The 20,635-nt window shown below is 38.0% G+C and overlaps 1 long non-coding RNA gene across 1 annotated transcript; it reads right to left on the bottom strand.

Moving 5' to 3' along the window:
* Positions 1-13,685: 13,685 nt before the first annotated feature.
* Positions 13,686-18,929, bottom strand: LOC139706873 (uncharacterized). The gene is made up of 3 exons (XR_011708550.1): positions 18,541-18,929; positions 15,258-15,322; positions 13,686-14,532 (listed from the first exon to the last, which is right to left on the bottom strand). It is a non-coding gene; the product is annotated as an uncharacterized lncRNA (long non-coding RNA).
* Positions 18,930-20,635: the final 1,706 nt, after the last annotated feature.

Raw genomic sequence — 20,635 nt, 5'->3', positions numbered from 1 at the left:
GAGTTCAACCCCAGGTATCTAAAGAAAGAAAGAAAAGGAAGGAGGGAAGGGAAGGAAAGGAAAGGGAGGAAGGGAGGGAGGAAAGGAGGAAGGAAGGAAAGGACGGAAAGGAAAGGACTCGGGATGTGGTTCAGTGGTAGAGTATCCTTGGGTTCAATTCTCAGTACCAAAAATAAATAAAATAAAGGAAGTCAAACTTAGGAGACATAGTAATCAACAGAGTATGGTATTAGTACAAAGATTTGCATATAAATCAATGGACTATAATAATCCAGAAATAAAACAGTTGTTTGATTTTTGACAAAGGAGCAAGGAAAACTGATTGAGGGAAAAGACAGTCTCTTCAACAAATGATACTTGGAAAATTGAATACACACACACACATACATATATACACACAAATGAACTCAGACCCTTACCTATACCATGTACAAAAATTATTTCAACATGATTATAAATTTTAAGAGCTGGGTTGGGGCTGTAGCTCAGTAGTAGAGCACTTGCCTTGCATGTGTGAGACCCTGGATTCTATCCCCAGCACCACATAAAAATAAACAAGTAAAGATATTGTGTCCATCTATAACTAAAAAAATATTTTAAAAAAATAAAAATAAATTTTAAGAGCTAATACTATAAGATGTTTTTTCCTAGTACTGGGAATTGAACCCAGAGCTTAGTGCATGCTGGGCAAGCAGTCTGCCATGGAGCTACAAACATTTCCAGCTTTTTTATCTTTGAGACATGGTTTCATCAAATTGCCCAGGCTGACTTCTAACTTTTGATCCTCTTATCTCAGCCTCCCAAGTAGCTGAGATTACAGGCGTGCCCCACCACTCCTGGCACTAGAAGATTTCTAAAAGAAAACAGAACAACTTGAAAATTAAAACCTCAATGAAATGCCACAATATACTCACCAGAAGGGAAATAATAATAATAATAATAATAATAATTATTATTATTATTATTATTAAAACAGTATCACGTGTTGGTGAGGGTGTGGAGATATTGGAGCCCTCATGTATTGCTTGAGGGAGTATAAAATGGTATAACACTCTGGATAACAGTTTGTCAGTCTCCTGAAAAGCTGAGCATAAACTCAATGATACAATCCAGAAATTCATTTTCTATGAATCTACCCATCATATGTCCACACAAAGACATGTATTCAAAAGATTTTACTATTATTCACAATATTAAAAAAGGGAAACAATCTAAATGTTCACCAGCTGGGGAATGGATGAACACATTGTGATATATCCACATTATAGAATATCATTGCATAACTTACAAGGATAAACTACTAGTATATACTACAACATGGATGAATCTAAAAACATGATACTGAGTAAAAGAAACCAGAAACAACAACAACAACAACAAAAACTACAGGTATCATTCTGTTTATGTGAAATATTTAGAAAAGGCACATTTAAAGAAGCAGAAAGCAGATTAAGTGGTTGTCTGGGTTGAGACAGGAGTGAAGATTAACTACTAAATGGGCATCAGGGAATTCTTTGGACTATGGAACTGTTCTAACACCAGATTGTGGTGAGAGTTGCACAGTTCTATTAATTTACCAAATCACTGAATTTATACGTTTATAATGGTTGGATTTTATGGTGTGTAAATTAGACTTCAATAAAACTGTTTAAAAGAAAGCACAGAAGAGTCAGACATCGTAGTGTATTTCTGTCTCAAAATTAAAAGGGCTGGGGGTGTAGCTTAGTGGTAGAGTGCTTGCCTAGCATGTGTGAGGCCCTAGGTTCAATCCCCAGTAATGCCAAAAAAAAAAGGAGGGAGAGATAAAGACTTTCAGATCCTTAAAAAAATGCTGAAAAAAAAATAAATAAAGGTTAAAGATCTATTCCAGGAGGGGATAGGGATGTAGCTCAGTGGTAGAGCATGTGCTTAGCAAGAACAAGGCACTGGTATGGATTACCAATACCACATAAAAAAGAAAAAAAGGACACTAGGCAAAAGGGAAATTAGAAATCTAGATGTACACAATGGAATAAAGAACACTAGGCATAAAAATATATGGGTATGGAGGCTGGGGTTGTGACTCAGTGGTAGAGCACTTGCCTAGCATATGTGAGGCCCTGGGTTCGATCCTCAGCACCGCATATAAATAAATAAATTAAATAAAAGATCCATTTACAACTAAAAAAATATTCTAAAAAAATATATGGGTATGTTAGTTATTTATTGCTATATAATAACTTATTAAACAACTCACATTTATTATCTCGGTTTCTATGTATCAGTCTTGGTAGACAATTCTCCATGCCATTTATATGTTCCTATATCACCTTTTAAATGATATTTTTTACAAGGATGTTTGTATATCTTGGAAGATGGGGAAAGTGACTATCTCCAGGGTAGAAGGCAGACTGATTTCCCTGGCCCATCTAATAAAGGTAATGTCTGTCTGGGATGAAGGTTGGCAAGTTGGTCTACAGCCTCAAACTTTTAACAATACATATGAAGATCAAAGTTGATCTCAGGGTATTTTCTTTTGTGTGGTCCAAGTACAATCTTAAGTAGTGACAGTTATGATGCTAAGCTTTAGAAAAGATCTCTCCTAGGGCAGGGGAAGGGAGTGTACAAAGATAGAAAAGACAGTCTAGTAGGAATGGGGTGAGGGTTGGAGGAGAGAACTTCGCAAAAGAGAAATATACTGCACAGCAGTACCTGGTCTGATAGAGGTTCTTTGGTGTGCAACTTGATTGCTAACTTGGCATAAGAGCCAGCACTTCCTGCTCTTTGCAGATGACACAAAGATAGGAGTCCGCTAAATACTGTGATAGAGGTAGTAGAACCCATAGCGGCCCATTGTAATTCAAAATTAAAGGAGACAAACTTACTGACGGGGCTTCAGACAAGTAATGATGAAAATGTTGTCAGGCATCTCAACAGCTTGTAGATGAACATTCCCAAGAAGTCAGAAAAGAGAGATATTACATTGGTTTTATTGTTTTTTTTTAAATTATAACTATAAAAGTAACATCTGTTAATTATAAAAATAAACAGTACAGAGGCTATAAAGTGGTAAATAAAAATCTTCTTCCTACCAATCCTATTCTTTGGAGATGCCTGATGTAACCAGTTTCTTGTATATATTTCTATACACTTATACTTTTTTTTTTTGATGCTAGTAATGAACCCAGGCCTTCCTGCATGCTAAACATGAATTCTCCCATGAGTCACACCTACAGCCTACACTTTCACTTTATTTAATGTTTCTCAAATTATTACATGCCCAGTATTTTAAAAGTGGTTTGTTTTTTATAGTACCCGGGATTGAACATAGGGAGGTTCTATCACTGAGCTACACTACCCCATCCCCTCCACCCCTGTCTTTTTTATTTTGAGACAGTCTCACTGAGTTGCTCAGGTTGGTCTCAAACTTACAATCCCCCTGTCTCCACCTCTCCACTAGTTGGGATTAGGGTGTATACCACTGTGCTGGGCTTATTTTTTATTTTCATTTTTAAAAAAGTTTATTTACTTACTTAATTTGTAGACCTGGGCATCAAACCCAGGACTTTTTGCACATGCTAGACAAGCACTGTACTATTGAGCTACATTCCCTTGTCTAAAAAAGTTCTCACTAAATTGCGCAGGTTGGCCTTGAAGGTACAACCCTTTTGCCTTAGCCTCATGAGCAGGTAGGATCACAGGTGTATGCCACCATACCTGGCTAGGATTTAGCTTTATTATATCCTTATTTTCTCTACTTCTCCCCATTCTCCCAAAAGAATGATAAATTTTGGCTAAATCAGTATTCAGTGTTTATATTATTATGCCTAAGTAAGTTCTACTTGCCAAATTTATTATACTATTACAAGTATGTCAAAATTATATTTGTTTTTCAGTTTTGTTTTCCTGAAGTTAGTAATTGTCTTGTTTTTTCACTTGTTTAATTTCCTTTGTAATTATTACCTATAGCTAATTATTCTGACATCTTCTAGTAATCTTTAACTAAAGGTTTTCTCTTGGTCAATGACATAAGTTAATTTGTCAGTTCCAGTCTTTCTCTTGAAGACGTTACTCCTGGGGACCTTCCTTTTTCCTGTCTTCAGTGTTTGCACTCGAGCCCTCTGCTCAACTCTCTTCCTGGCACTTTCCTTCTGTGTTATCCTGGGAATTCTTTTTAGCCTTTTATTGGGTTGGAGTCCTTGTGGCCTCCAATTTGTATGTGCCTCTTCCTCAGTTTGCACCCTGTGGGAGGCCACATATTCCTGTAGCTTTCTCAGGTTTAAGCTGAGGAGAATCCTCAGCGTCCCTGTCTTCAGTCACCTTGCTGTCATCAGGCCTGGTAATGCTTTCTGCCTAGTACAAAGCTGTGATCCTCAGATTTCTCATTATCATCATCATCCATCATGCTTCAGGGGCATTTTGTCTTTTTCCTTACTGGATCTTCTGTTGTCTTGCTTTCTTCCCATATTGTAGTGAGAGAGGGTGCATATCAGATATTGCACATTTGCAAATTTCCTCGTTCTGTGTTTACACTTCATTACAGTTGAGCAAAGTATTGAGTTATTAGTCAGAAATGACTTACCTACAGATTTTTCCCCCCTGGTGCTGGGGATCGAACCCAGGAGCGCAACATGTTAGGCAAGTGCTCTACCACCAAGCTACATCCTCAACCTTACCTTTCAGAATTTTTAAGGAACTGCTCCCCTTTCTTTCTTGCTTCTAAGTTCTTAAGACTCCTAAAGGTGGCCTGGAGATGTAGCTCAGTTGGTAGAGTACTTGCCTCATATACACAAGGCCCTGGGTTCAATCCCTAGCAACCCCCCCTAACACACACACACATTCCTACTGACATTCTGATTCATGATTGTAGATGAACTGTTGTTTCTTTTGAAAGTTTTTAAAATCATCTCTTGTCCTTGGTGTTCTGAAACCACACAATAATTGTTCTGATTTTCACCAAGTGTTGAGGTATGGGTCAGTTGTCATTCCATGTGCTGGGCATTCTGTTGGCTCTTCCAATCTGAAAAACAAAACAACAACAACAACACCTCAATGATCTTCAGTTTGATTTCTTTGATGATTTCCTTCCCTCAATTTTTCCTATATTTCCTATTTATGTGAATGTTGAAACTATGGACTGGTTCTTTAATCTTCTCTTTTCTGCATGGCTTTCATCTCTAATTTCCCTCCTTACTTTCTGGGAGATTTCCTTAACTTTCATTTCCATTTTTCACTTTTTTAATTTTTGCTATGATGGTTTTAATTTCCAAGGGCTCTCTTTGGTTCTCTGTATGTTTCTTTATTTTAAAATGGCAGAGAGTTCTTCTTTTATCTTTTTGAGCATAGCAATGGTGGTGATTTAGAGGTTTCACTTTGCTTGCATCATCTTCGTTTCCTCTGAGTTACTTTTTTCTGCTTGTTTGTTTTGGTCGTTACCTTTCCTGCTAGAGGTTTTACTCTGATGTTTGTCATCCTTTGATATCTGCTCTTATTTGAGAAGGGACACTAAAAATTGATTGAGATCTGTGAGCAGGTCAATGAAGTTTGTCGATATAGCAGTTCGCTGTGGGTGAATGTAGGCCATTTGTCAGGGACCCTCCGATGTTATGATGTTTTATTTGTCTTCCTTTTGACTACATGGATTCTTTAGGAAATGTTTAAATCATTGTCTGGAGCATAGATTCCTGTAATCTTGAGTTCTGGCATCCAGGAAGGGGAGGCAAGCTGGGCAGTATCAGTCTGTAGCCTCAGTCGACATCCATTTAATACTCTAAAACGGGGTCAGGCAGCCCTTACTCTAAGGACTTTTAAAATTTTTTATTAATTTTATGTTTCCAAAAAATAAACCTTCAGTCTTCTGCTGGAGGGCGGCTAGGAACTGTCATTCAGGGAAATAAGCAGTGGGGAGAATAAGACTCTGTTTCTAAAGCATTATCTATTCATATAGTTTTCCTAAATTTAGTTTCTACCTCCTTTGCCCTCAGTTCCTGAGATTTTCAGGAATTCTGTAGCATAGATCAGTCTGTTTTGCTGCTTTTCTCTCCTGTGTTTAGGAGGTAGTTTCTTGGATCTACCTTATCAGAGTTACTTGTCTACCTGCTTTCCAGATTCTGAAATTTTATTCCCATTATTTTTTTTCTCCTTTCCCCCCTATACTTATGGAATTCTGCCCTCTAAGCCACTTTACTGTGATTTTAATGGGTTTTTAGAAGGAAACAAAATTAGATGGGTGCATTCAATCCACCATCTTTAACTTAAAGCTCTTGAACACTTTCTACATGTTAATTCACAGATGTAACCCTAAGGGTTGGAATTATCATCTCCATTTTAAATATTTGAGGGAAAATAACCTTTCCAAGAACACAAAGCCAGTATAAACTTTGGTCGGTCTAAACACTTTTGATTTCTGTACAGATACAGACATTAGAAGTGGCAAACTGAAAACCTGCAGGCAGATGCAATTCATAGAGATTTTTGCTTGGTCCTCAGAGGATTTGTTTGTTTATTTATTTATTTTTTCAGTACTGGAGATTGAACCCAGGTACCCTCTACCATTAAACTACATTACCAGCACCGCCCCCTGCCTTTTTTTTCCTTTTGAGATAGGGTTCTGGTAAGTTGGTCAGGCTGGCCTCAAACTTGAGATCCTCTTGCCTCAGCCTCCTGATCACAGGTATGTGTTACCACACTCAAATACAATATGGAATCTTTTGTGAATTACTTCTTTCAATTAGTATGATGTTTTCAAGGTCCATCTAAGTTGTATCATGTATCAGAATTTCATTTCTTTTTATCGCCAAATTATATTCTATTGTATATATAATATTTTGATTATCTATGTTGATGGACATTTGGGTTGTTTCTACTTTTTGACAGTTATGAATATGTCTATGAACATGCCTGTACAAGTTTTTGTCTGGAAGTATTTTCATTTCTTCTGTGTTTATACCTAGGAGTGCAATGCTGTATCAGTGGTGAATCAATGGTGAGTCTACATTTAGCCTTTTTAGGGAATGCCAGACAGATTGTTCTCTAAAGCAGCAGCACCACTCTATATTCTTTTTTTAAAATTAATTATTTAATCCTAATTAGGTATGTATGACCATTCTATATTCTTATCAGCACTATACTTCTCTATATCCTCATCAACACTTGTTGATCAAGACATCTGTCTTTTTTATTATAGTTGTCCTAGCTAGTAGATTTGGTTTTGATTTGCTTTTCTCTCATGCCTAATGATGATGAGCATCTTTTCATTTGTATGTAGGTTTTGAAGAGATATGTATTCATATTCTTTTCCTATTTTTAATTGGGTTATCTTTTTATTATCGAGTTGTAAGAGATTTTTTTTTCCCCATATATCTTGGATAAAGTCCCTTAGTAGATATATGATTTGCAAATATTTTCTTGCATTTTAAGGGTTGCCTTTTCATCCTTTTTTCTTCTATTTTGGTTTGATATTGGGGATTGAACCCAGGGGCACTCTACTCCTGAGGTACATCCCCAGCCCTTTTTATTTTATTTTTATTTTGAGATAAGATCTGACTAAATTACCTGGGCTGGCCTTCAACTTGGGATCCTTCTGCCTCAGTCTCCTGAGTTGTTGGCATTACAGGTGTTCACAACCATACCCAGCCCAGCCACCTTTCTTAATAGTGACTTTTAAAGCTCAAAAGTTTTTAAAATTTTGATAAAATTCAATTTATCTGTTTTTTTCACTCATGACCATTAATATTTTGATTTTTTCCTCCAGATGTTTTCTGTTTTTTGACAAATATAAGATGATGTATATACTTTCTGCTTTATTTACTTAATAAATTGTGAATAACTTCCATAACTATACCCATTATTGCATGAATTCACTGTTATCTAGTTAATCAGTTACCTAGAAATGAACATTTAGATTATTCCCAGTATTTTGCTATTGTAAGCAATCCTTATTTGAACATCTTTGTTCACATCTAAGTTACATTATGGAGAAACAAGGACTGAAGCACGTGACAGGGGAACAGCATGAGGAAGGTCAAAGAGAAGGAAGAGCTCATCAAGCCCATATTGGATGAAAAGTAAGCTGCGTAATGGAGAAGAGTAGAAAATAAGCTGGATAAAAAAGGTGAGGCTAAATATAAAGTCTCAAAACTCTCAGGTTAATAAGCTTAGATTTGGAAAGCCACAGAATTTTTTTTTTTTTAATGGGGGCTTGGCTTGATAAAAGCCATGTGATTCCTCTTTGATAAAGTGAGGAAAAAGTTCTGTTCAACCTCCTAAACCCATGTTCTAGAGAAGTAGGAAGAAAACTGAGAGATGAAGAGTCATAGTAACCAGAGGAAAAATAAGCTTCTGCAAGAGAACAGTCTACTAGGTCAAATGATGCAGAGAGTAGCCAGGCACAGTGGCACACGCCCGTAATCCCAGAAGATCGGGAGGGTGAGACAGGAAGATCACAAGTTCAAAGCCAGCCTCAGCAAAATCGAGGTGCTAAGCAACTCAGTGAGACGCTATCTCTAAATAAAATACAAAATAGGGCTAGGGATGTGGCTTAGTGGTTGAGTGCCCCTGAGTTCAATACCTATTATATACCCCCCCCCAAAAAAAAAAAGAATTGTGGTGGATTTATCTGAGTAAGGTCAATGGAGAGGAGAAATGATATTACAGTATTACATCAGAAATAATGTATTCTTTTTTAAGGAAATTATCTATCTATCTATCTATCTATCTATCTATCTATCTATTTATTATGTGGTGCTGAGGATCCCAGTGCTGTACACGTGCTAGGCAAGTGCTCTACCATTGAGCTACACCCCCTGCCCAGAAATAATGTATTCTTTTTTAAAAAAAAGTACATAGGAGGTGAGGAAGTTTATTTATTAGTTAAGCTAGGCTACACTTTAGCTTAACCCCTGAATTTTGTGTCTTAACACAACAAAGTTTGCTTTCTTATACTGAGTCAAAGGTGGGTCTGCACCTCAGTCACTGATGAACTCAGAGATGGAAGTTCCATCATCTTGAAGTTGCAACTCTTGGAAGACAAAGCCTGCTTCACTTTTGGCTCAGCAAGAGATCATGCCAGTTCTTCCCTGCTTTGGTTCAGAGTGAGATATGAGTCACCTTGCCCAGCCTAACTGCAAAGTTACTGGGAAATATGGGAAGCAGAGGGATTATTTGATGAGCATCATTCTCTCTGAAACTGGGAGTGTAGACAATATAATACTTTTTTTTTTTTATTAGGGTAAGGAGAGTGAAAAGGTAGCAGCTAGGGTGAGCAGATGAGTGGATTTTGAGTTTTGCTTTTCTAATTAGAAGAGAATTGAGTATGTTTAGAGACTAGGGAGTAGCTAAGCAATGGACTATGGTATTGGTCTTGGAGAAGATGGAAGGAATAATGATGAGCCTCAGAAAGGAGACCTGACCCTCTTTCTCTGAGATTGGTAGGAAGGAAGTGAGGGAAGTACAGTTAGATAAATCTGTGAGTGTGATGGCAGGAAATTGAGGAAGTTCACACCTGATATTTTTAATTTCCTAAGAAGTAGGAAGCAAGTCAATTTCAAAAAGTGGTAGTAGTGGTGATGCGGTGGGGGAGGGGCCAGAGTTAAGTAACAGGCTTTTAGGAGTTTGGAGGAAGTTCTCAAACCTGTCTCCACTAAGCCATCAGCCTTTAAAGGGACAACTGTAATAGCTTCTTATATGGTTTGCTTACATGCATTTGACCTTTTTAAATACTCCAAACAGATGGACAGTTTTTGAAAGAGGACACATCAAGTCATGACACCATGTGCACAGAGTCCTCTACTTTTTGTTCAAAATCCTGAAACAAACAAATATCTGGTTCACAATATCTTCTCAGCCTTGCCCTCAACCCTCTCTGTGCATTTTTGCATGATCCCCTTCCCCTGTGTTTGCAGTACTGGCAATTGAACCCAGGGTCTAACGCATGTCAGCTAAGCGCTCTACCATATGGCCCCTTTTCATCCTTCCTCCTCCTGCCTCAAGACTTTCAGACACTCTTCCCTCCAGCTGCAAAGCACTTCCATTCCACCTTACTCCTTTCACTTAGCTAATTCAAACCCTTTAGGTCTCAAATAAAGGGTCACTTTCTCAGAGAAACCTTCCCTGACCTTCAGACAAGGTTAGGTCTTCCTACTGCATGTGCTTATGAATCTTGGAGTGTTTCCTTCCTTAGCACTCATTGCAATTATATATTTGTATATAACGGTCAAGGGCTCTCTCCTCTGGATTGTAATTCTATGAAGGTAGTCACTGTGTGTTGTCTACAATTGTGTGTTAAATATATCACACATTACCTGGCGTATAACATGTGAGAAAGAAATATTTGTCACATGGATGAATGGATTAATCAATTTTGTTAATTAATATAGTCTATTGTAAAGAGATGACCAGGGTTACAATATCTATAACAGTCTGGTGAATGATGGAGACCACAGAATTACTTCACAGTCAATCTGCATAGTTGTGCTTATCAGCCCGAGTATAGGGGTGGAAGGTTGGACTGATGCATGGTTGAGACTTCAGAGTGTGGAAGTGAAAAGACAATCAATGCTTGTCTTTATACTGCACTAAGTTCTAGGCAGAATAGGGAAGGAAGAAAAGAGATACTGGGGGGAGTGATGGACTTGGGTGGTATCTAGATTTTTTTTTTTTTTTTGCCCTGAAGCAGGGCCTTACTATGTTGTCCAGGCTGGTCTTGAACTCATAGGCTCAAATGAACCTCCTTAGCCATGAGTAGGTAGGACAACAGTCACCACCACTGTGCCCAGCTATGGTATCCAGGTTTTTAAGGAGTATTTATGGTGGCAATAAGAGTAAGAGAGGTAGGTAGCCAGGAGGTGGCAGACAGAGATTTAGTATATCAGATCTAAAGGTCTCTAAAGTAAAGCACAATTTAAGTCTTGACAAGTCCAGAATATAAAACCATGGAAAGGAGAACTAGAATGTCTCTGAGGTGGTGGTGGTTGTTATTATTATTATTATTATTATTATTAATTAATTTATTTATTTTTTACCAATAGTAAGGATTGAGGTTGAGGTGTTGAATGGTTCCATGTAATGAAGTTACCTGAGTGACAGCAAAACTTGAAGTGAAGACTATGAATCAGGCACCAAAATATTTATGGACTGAGGTAGTCAGAAGATGACCATTGTAAAGTTAACAGAGAGGATGACATGAGCCTCAAAACGCAGTTATCTCCCATCATTCTGTTCCTGGATTGGCCATTCAAGAGTCAGAGTTTCAGAACAGAGTCTCATGGGCTTAGCTTGATGGTGTAAACCTCAAAAGAAGCAAATTTGCATGTGGTAGAAATGTAATGGTGGATTAATGTTAATGAAAAAAGACAAGACTGCCAATAGAGGCCCTGATGGTATATAGGATATGTAAGAATAGGCAGCCAGCCCTTTTTTTTTTTTTTTGTATTTTATTTAGAAACAGGGTCTCACTGAGTTGCTTAGTTAGCACCTTGCTTTTGCTGAGGCTGGCTTTGAACTCTCCATCTTCCTGTATCAGCCTCCTGAGCTGTTGGGATTACAGGCATGCACCACTTATCCTAGCAAAATAGGCAGCTTCTAATCAAGAGATTAGAAAAAAATATAAAGGAGATACGACCTTGAGGGAAAGCCCAATTTCCATTAAACTGGAGGTGGGGATAATAATCTTTCATGAATTTAAAGAAAGCTTGTAGAAGAGGTTTTTGTTTATTTGCTTGCTTTTCAATAGATTGTTCCAGCATTAAAAGTAACAACACGTAATAGAGAGGACAGTCCCTGGTCAAATGTCAGGATCTATCACTTACTTGCTGAACAATCTTAGCCAATTACTGAACCTCTCTGAGCTCAGTTTTCCCATCTGTGAAATAATAATGACTGGATTATTGTGTGGATCAAATAAAATAATGGGTGCAAAATTGCACTGTAAACTATAAAATAATGCCCACACAAGTTATTGTTATTATTGCCACATGAGTTCACAGTAGCATTTAGACGAAAGATTGCAGAAAGGTGTGGCACTGGGGATTAAATCTAGGGGCACTCTACCACTGAACTACATCCCCAGACCTTTTTAAAATTTTTGAGATAGGATCTCACTATGCTACCCAGGCTGGCCTGGAATTTGTGATCCCCCTGCCTCAGCCTCCCTAGTCACTGGGATTACAGGCCTACACCACTATGATGGGCCTGGACCAAAGTTCTTGATTTTTGAATCTAAATTTAGAATGGTCTCAGGAAGAAGACAGGACAAATACCATCTCTACGTTATAAGTGGGAAAACAAAAGTAGATTCAATTATTAAAAACAACAAGGCTGAGGCAGGAGGATCCTAAGTTCAAAGCCAGCCTCAGCAACTTAGTGAGGCTCTGAGCAACTTAGCAAGACCCTGTCTCAAAATAAAAAATAAAAAGGGCTGAGGATGTGGCTCAGTAATTACGTGCCCCTGGGTTTAATCCCTGGAACCAAAAAATATACTATCTTATATATGTATATATAACTAAATGTATATATGAATAAAATAAACAACAGAAAAAAATAAATTAAAAAGGCATTTATTGAGTGCTACTTTTTGTCAGTAACTGAGCTGGTCAAGAGATGATTTGGAGGGGCTGGGGATGTGGCTCAAGCGGTAGCGAGCTCGCCTGGCATGCGTGCGGCCCCGGTTCCATCCTCATACACAAAGATGTTGTGTCCGCCGAAAAAAACTGAAAAAGAAAATAAATATTTCTCTCTCTCTCTCTCTCTTTAAAAAAAAAAAAAAGACCTCCTGTGCAGAACACACCCATGGTCTTTTTTTAAAAAAAAAAAAAGAGAGAGATGATTTGGAGGGCTGGGAATGTGGCTCAAGCCGTAGCGCACTCGCCTGGCATGCGTGCGGCCCGGGTTCGATCCTCAGCACCACATACAAACAAAGATGTTGTGTCCACCGAAAACTGAAAAATAAATATTAAAATTTAAAAAAAGAGAGATGAATTGGACACCAGCCATAACTTTGGTGTTCACTGGGAAATACAGTGGGATGCTATGTGGTTTTGCCACATGGTACAGTGGTGCCCTGGAGAATACTGTGTAAGCACTGAAAAAAGAACAATTTCAAACTTGAGTGAACTTTACAGTGGAAGCTCCAGGTGAACTGGGCCTTGAATGTCAATCCAGAGAAGAAGAGAGCTATTTAGTCCAAGTAGTGAGTGGTAGAGACCCAACTAGAACCCAGGGCCACAGATGTGCTGTTAAGTGTTGCTTCCCTAGTACTATCTGGCCAAAAAGAAGAGAAGCCTCTTTGGTCCCACATGGAAGCATCTTCTCCCTGTTTCTGCTAAAGGGCTGGCTGCCATAGCAACACCACATTGTTGATTAATCTCTTTGCAATTGACTGTCAACAGCTTCCTGTCAGGGTGTAAATACACAGCTCAGATCCCACCAGATATGAGGCATCGAGCTTTTTCCACCTCCTAACCTCTCCCCAACTGTTGGGTGGTGCTTTCTGTTGGCTGAATGCATGCCTTATTTGTGAACTAATGGGTGGCCAGTGGGTCAACTTGTGAGCAACTCTTCCAGGAAACCTGCAGGGTTTTAAAGGAATTTTGACTTGTCATACATACTGATTATTCTACACCTGAATGAGGTTGCTGGAGGTTCCCCCAACTCCCACCCTTTTCTCCTCTCGTTTTTTTTCAATAATCTTGGGGGAAAGCCATATTCTATCCAGTTTTCTTCTTTCCCAATTTCTCAGGTTCCTATACTCTCAACTGTTCCTTTCATGCTTTTACAAAGGGCATTGATGGGAACTCAGTAATCTAGCCTATTCCTGAAATCTTGTTTACCCAGGGTCAGGCTCTGTTGCTATTTAATAACCAAAAATAATAACTATGCTATATCTATTTTATAGAAGAAGGGTCTTGCACTTAGTGAAAGAGGTGAGAGACTCGGGGTGGGGATGCCGTCTTGGAGGGACACCAGTCATGAGGCAGGAATAAAGCCTAAGGCTGTGGAATAAAGGCATCTGTCCACGTTTGGCTCTTCAGTATTCATTTCTTCCTTCTAATTTCTGTCTACTTTATGTGCAGTCTGGTGGGAGTGGACACTATAGGTTATTGAAGGGCTACAGAATTCTGACCTGTGAGGTTTAAGGGAAATAGGAGAAGTCTGTCTGCTGACGCCAGCATAGTGCCTAGCCTACAATATTTCATGCTTAGCAAATGTCGGTTACTCAGCACTGATGCTCAGTGTTCGGTACTGTCTGTTACTATCAGTGTACTATTAGGTGGGTCATAGAACATTCCTTGCCTCAGAAACACTGTGTGTAAAATTACCAATGTTTCTAACATGTATTGAGTGCTTGGTGGTTACTAACTGCTATGATTGTTCTTTTGTCCTCCAAACAGTGAATGGTCTATCATTTTTAGCATATCAGAAACTATTTAAAGTCCTACAGAGGTAAGACAGTAATTTGCCCAGCTGGATAGTACATACCCATAATTTTAGCCACTCTGAAAGCCTAGAGCAGGAGGACAGCAAGTTTGAAGTCATCTTGGGCAACTTAGTGAGACCCTGTCTCCAAATAAAAAATAAAATAAAATAAAAAGGTCAAGGGTGTCTGGAACCTGTGAAAAACTATTTCACATGGAAGACAGGTTTTGTAGATGTGATTAAATTTCAGATCTTGAGATGATCCCTAATTACCCAAGTTAGCCTAGTATAATCACCAGGTCTTTCTAAGAGGGAGGTAAGAGGGTCAGAGTCAAAGATGTGACACACTGGAAGCAGAGGTTGAAGTGATGTGACTAAAAGCCCAGGAATCCAGGCAGCTTCTAGAAGGCATTGGAAGCAAGGAAGTGAAATTTCTCCTAGAGCCTCTGGAAGGAACACAACTCTCCTACCCGTTTTAGGTTTATGATCTCCTGTACTTTACAGATCATAAACATAAATTTGTATCTTTTAAACTAAAAAAAAAAAAGTCTGGGGTATAGCTCAGTGGTAGAGCACTGGTAGAGTACTGGTTCAATCCCCAGTACCTCAAAAAATAAAAAATAAAGTGCTACAGAAGCAGACATTAATTTATTGACATTAGAACTTGTTTATATCATTAAGATATTGTGATCATACTTTGATTAAAATATAAATGCACATCTGAATGGCATATCTCAAAATAATAACCAGTATTTATCTCTTTTGTTTTATTTTTGCCTTTCTTCATTTTCTGTCTTCAGTGAACAGACATTATTTAGTAATTAATTTTTTAAGCTGGGTATGGTATTGTATGCCTGTAATCTTACCTGCTCTGAAAGCTGAGGCAAATGGATCACAGGTTTGAGGCCAACCTAGGCAACTTAGTGAGACCCTGTCTCAAAATAAAATAAAAAGGGTTGGGAATGTAGGTTAGTGGTAGAGCATTAACCAAGCATGAGTGATGCCCTGGGTTCAATTCCCAGCACCACACACACACACATACACATATTCACACAGCAATTAATTTTTAAGTTAGAAAAGGTTACCGCTTTCAGACAAGATGGCATTACAAGATAGCCTGTAATTCCAGATACACAAGAGGCTGAGGCAGGAGGATTACAAGTTTGAGGACAGCTTTGGTTACTTCACAAGACTGTCTCAATAAATAAATAAATATAAATACAGAAAATAAAATAAAAATAAATAAAAAGAACTGTGAGGGTAGTTCAGTGATAAAGGGTCCCTAGTTTCAATCCCCAGTACCAAAACAAACAAACAAACAAACAAACAAACAAACAAAAAAAAAAAACCATTCAAAACTAACTTCCACTTTAGGAAGAATGCTAAGCAAGGAAAATGAAGTTAATGCCTTTCTGCCCTTACCTCCCTTTCTACCAGTCACTATATTTCCCATTATTCCATTAGCCTGCTTATTTCCTTCCTTGTACTCATCTACTCTGAAAATACCTTATTTGGTTGTTGCCATAAGAATGTAAGCTCATGGGCTGGGGCCGTGACTCAGTGGTAGAGTGCTCGCCTAGCATGCACAAAGCACTGGGTTCGATCCTCAGCACCACATAAATGTAAAATAAAGATATTGTGTCCACCTAAAACTAAAAAATAAATATTAAAAAAAATGTAAGTTCATAAGTGCAAAGATTTTGTCTGTCTTTTTACTATTTACATATTGCAACAAAGCAATTCTTGCACAAAGCGGAAGCTCCATAAAAAAAGACTGAATTAATTCAAAATCAGAATTCCTCATTAGGGAACAAAAATGTTAAGCAAGTAAAGGGGTGGGAGTGTAGCTAAGTGGGTAGAGCACTTGCCTAGAATGTACAAAGCCCTGGATTTGGTGCCCAGCAGTACCAAAAACAAACAAGGGTGAAAGAATGCTAAGCAAGGAAAATGAAGCAAAAATCAGAAATCTGCTGTGCTACTGGGACCCAGGAGTGTGGAGAATCAGTAACTGTGAGTTCACCTTTTGGGCTTGGTTTCAGAGTAAGGACTTTAAGAACATAAGTACCATTTTAACTGTACCCATCCCCCTTCAAAAGCAGTTATCACATTAAAAAAGAAAACGGTGATGACATTTCTAGGGTAAAATGACACAGTATATATGTATGAGCTTATTGGAAGTCTGAGCTAAATGAGTAATTTCCTGAATGATGTGAAATGTGATGAGACTTGTGGCATTCCGGAAAAACGTGACATAAATTGTGCCCAAAGCCATTCCGTAGAATATTCTAGTTTCAATATTCTAGATTTTGGCTTGAAGTTAGGATAGCTGAACATTTCTTATATACACCAAAATCCCCAGCATAACTCTGTTTTTTTCTGGGACACAGGAAATAGATAACTCTGACTTCTATGCCAAGTAGGAAAAATGAGGGAGAGGGGGCATATGGAGCAGTGAAGACTGACTTTTATTAAATGCCTTTTATATACCACATACTAACAGGCCAGGAATTTTCTCATTTAATAAGTCTAACAAAGTAGACATTATTTCCTTCCTTTTTCCAGATTAAAAAAAATATATAAGGCTGAAAGAGATAGACTTGCCTAAGTCATTGTTGATAAATTAGAGAAAAATCTAATCCTAGGTTTATTTGATTCCTAAGCCTGCACACTTTCTCTCTACCACACTTGCCTCCCCAGCATTCCTGGAAATCCCTTGATGAAATATATTGCTTATCTTAAAAAAAATAATGATATGGCCTTAAGTAAGCTGAAAAAAGAAAATTAAGTAATCCATATAAAATTGCTGATATATGACTTTTTTAGCCCATAAAAGAGGCAATTCCAATTCATTCATCTCATGGGTAGATGAAGATCATTCTGACAATACTATTAATAACTAATTCATTGTCCATTTGTGTACATCTTTACTGATTATATTTCATTGTTATTTCTATAACCCTTTAAGACAGGAAGGTTAAAGATAGTTTCATTTTATATGAGCAAAGCAGATTTGGCAACCCCACCTATTTATCAGAGTAGCATTTGCCTTTAGGGAGATGTAACCTTTTTTAAGGCTCCTATTGTCCCCTACTCCCTGTTCAACCATGTCCCACTCTCCATATCATATTCTGTCAAAATCAGCTTTGATGTGATTTTTACAACAGGCTCTTAACTGGTATCCCACACTTCTGATCTATTCTCCAAAGATTTTTTTTTTTCTAAATGCAAATCTGTCACTTATCTTCTTAAAACCCTTAGTAGTTTTTCTTCATTCCTTGCAAGATGTAGTTCAAATGCCTGTAATTAGATCCTTCTGATCTAATACTTGGCTGCCATCTCCAGTCTCACCATTGATGATCTCCCAGCAAACCCTCTGTTTAGGAGAACTCACCTCTCTGTCCTCATACCTCAGTGACTTCACTCAAACTGTACTGTGGTTGGAATGCCTTTCTCACCCTTTCCCTATCCCTTATCTGACATTCAGCAGGCCAGTTTATATTTTTCAAGGCTTAATTCAATGTCATTTCCTTATGAATCCATGCCTGACTTCTGAGAGCCACCAGTTTTCTGTGTTCTCACAGCAGTTGGTGTAAGACTTTTCTATTGTAAGACTTAAACAGTGCTCTGATTAGCTGTTTTTTTCCCCCTAAAATATTCACCTGACTCTATCTGAATTTAAGTAATGTCAGGATCATAGCATAACACTACACATGTAATAGACATTATCAGTCAAAACCCAAGGATCTTAGTAAGTTCCCAGCTTGTATTTTCAGTTAGAGGATGAGAGAAAAATCATACCTACAGGTTAAGTGCCAAAAACTAGGGCACACTCTCCCAGGACTTTGCTACAGTTCTCTACATTAAAGATATAAGCCAGAGACTACCTGAACTTAGATCTATACACTTCCATTACCATGGCCTTTTCATTAAACAGAGCCCATGAGCACATGATCTGAATGAATTAGATAAACATTTGGATTTTACAAATTCTATTTCACACAGAAACCTAGTACAGGATGGAGTACCTACAAGTCAAGTTGTCCTTGAAATAGTGACACATTTAATTCAATATGATGAATAAGGAATGATTTACTAGCAGAAAATACATGTATGGGACTGGGGAGGTGGCTCAAGCAGTAGTGTGCTCACCTGGCCCGGGTTCGATCCTCAGCACCACATACAAACAAAGATGTTGTGTCCGCCGAAAACTAAAAAATAAATATTAAAAAAAAAGAAAGAAAATACATGTATGGAATTAAAAAACCACCAGGAATATACACAGCCACAAATACGCAACTAGCCAAATATGTTTCTTTAATACTTTTAAAATTTGGTACCAGGTATTAAAATGTTAAAATATTTATAGAGAAGAAACAGAACTGACAAAATTCTTTTTTACTGACCTGTGTATTCTGGACTTGGGGAAAAAGACCATCATTCTCTGATTTTAGCTGTGGGAATGTATTGGTCTAGCTTGTGGAATACTAGCAGAGACAGTTTTGAAAACCATACTCTTAGCCTAACAGAAAACAGTCAAACCTTTACTCAAATCAAGGGCTCATAAAAAAAAAAAAAAAAAAAAAAGGTACGACCTTAAATAACTTTGTAGAAAGAGAAAATTTTGATTATAATTCATTAAATTCACTTTTTTATGCTGTTTGTCTTCAAAAAATAATTTGCACAGCTTAGAAAAATTCAGTAATTTTCCCAGACTGGCTCCTTGAGTCAGATGGGCATTTTCTCCACACCCAGGCTGGTGAAGTCCTGTGAAGTTGGTCAGTCCCCACCCTTTTCAGAGAATGCAATGCTTTCTCACAAGGGGATGCCAGCTCTCTGGGTGGGCCCAGAATAGGCTGAGGTTTCAGCTACTTTGAAGCCCAAGAGATCAAGATCACAGATCTAAAAAATCACAAGAGCTGCAATCAGAGATTACAGCAATGAGATATTTTAGCTAAACCTAGTAACTGGGGTGGGTAGATAGCATTTATTTTCAAGCTATCCTACTGATATGACTGATGTGATTTTTGATTTCTAGACAGTTGGAAAGACTGGCAGTGTATTCTTTTTAATGTGGGAGACACATTCTTACAGAGTGGTGTTATTCTCACTAACATTTCATAGGCACATGTCCAGGGATTAATTAAATCCATAGCCTTATTTATTTTAGGTGCTGGGATTGAGACTATGGCCTTTACTATGTGCTATACCGCTGAGCTATATATACCCCCAATGTCCCTTTTACCTTTTTTTTTTTTTTTGGTGTGGTGCAAGGGACCCAACCCAGGCTCTTGTGCACGCTAGTCATTTAAGTGTTCTACCACTGAGCTGTAACTTCAGTCCCCTTGTTATCTTTATGGTTACATGCCTCATTCATTTTGTCACTCAATAAATATGTATTCCGTATTTATTGTCTACTATGTACTCTAGGTACACTTTAGACTACACCATATGATTGTTAATATTCATTTTGGTGAGTACTGGGGATTGAGTCCAGGGACACTCTACCACTGTGCTACTTCTCTAGCCCTTTTTATTTTTTGTTTGGAGACAGGGTCTAAGTCACCAAGGCTGGCCTTGAATTTGTAATCCTATCTCAGCCATGAAGTCCTTGGGATTATAGGTATGCACCACTGGGCCTGGCCCCACATTTTGGTGAGTCTTAATCCTTTGTGATTTTTTATTTTTGCAATACTGGAGGTTGAACCCAGATGTGCTACCACTGAGCTACATCCCCATCTTCTCCCCCCCCCCCCCTTTTTTTTTTTTGAGACAGGGTCTCTCTAAACTGCTGAGGCTGGCTTCCAATTTGAGATCCTCTTGCGTCATTCTCCCAAATAGCCTAATTTTTTTTTTAATTAAAAATACAATTATTAAAATCTTTAGACTTTTTTTCCTTTGGTATGTCTCTCAAAATAGTTTGGCAGTGATGTTTGAGCAAGTTGATGAAATAAATAGTTACTATTTTAAAGCTTAGGCTTTCATTTTAAAATTATAGGTGGAATGCATGGCTAGGCCACTGTAATAGACCACAGTAAAGATGACAATACTATAAACCAGGACAATGGCAGTGGGTGTATGGGAAAAAAGATGATTAGAAAAATGTAGAAGAGAGAAAATAGGTTTTGGTATCTGATGAAATATAGGAGTGAGGGTACAATTAAGGGTGACTTACCAAGTTTCTAGCTTAAGTGACCAAAGAACATGGTACGGGAACAGGTTTGGGGGTAAGATAAGTTCCATTTCA

This window comes from Marmota flaviventris, chromosome 9, assembly GCF_047511675.1.
Source record: "Marmota flaviventris isolate mMarFla1 chromosome 9, mMarFla1.hap1, whole genome shotgun sequence".
Lineage (NCBI taxonomy): Eukaryota > Metazoa > Chordata > Mammalia > Rodentia > Sciuridae > Marmota > Marmota flaviventris.
The sequence above is the reverse complement of the archived record's forward strand: the minus strand, read 5'-3'. Positions and strand labels throughout refer to the sequence as shown.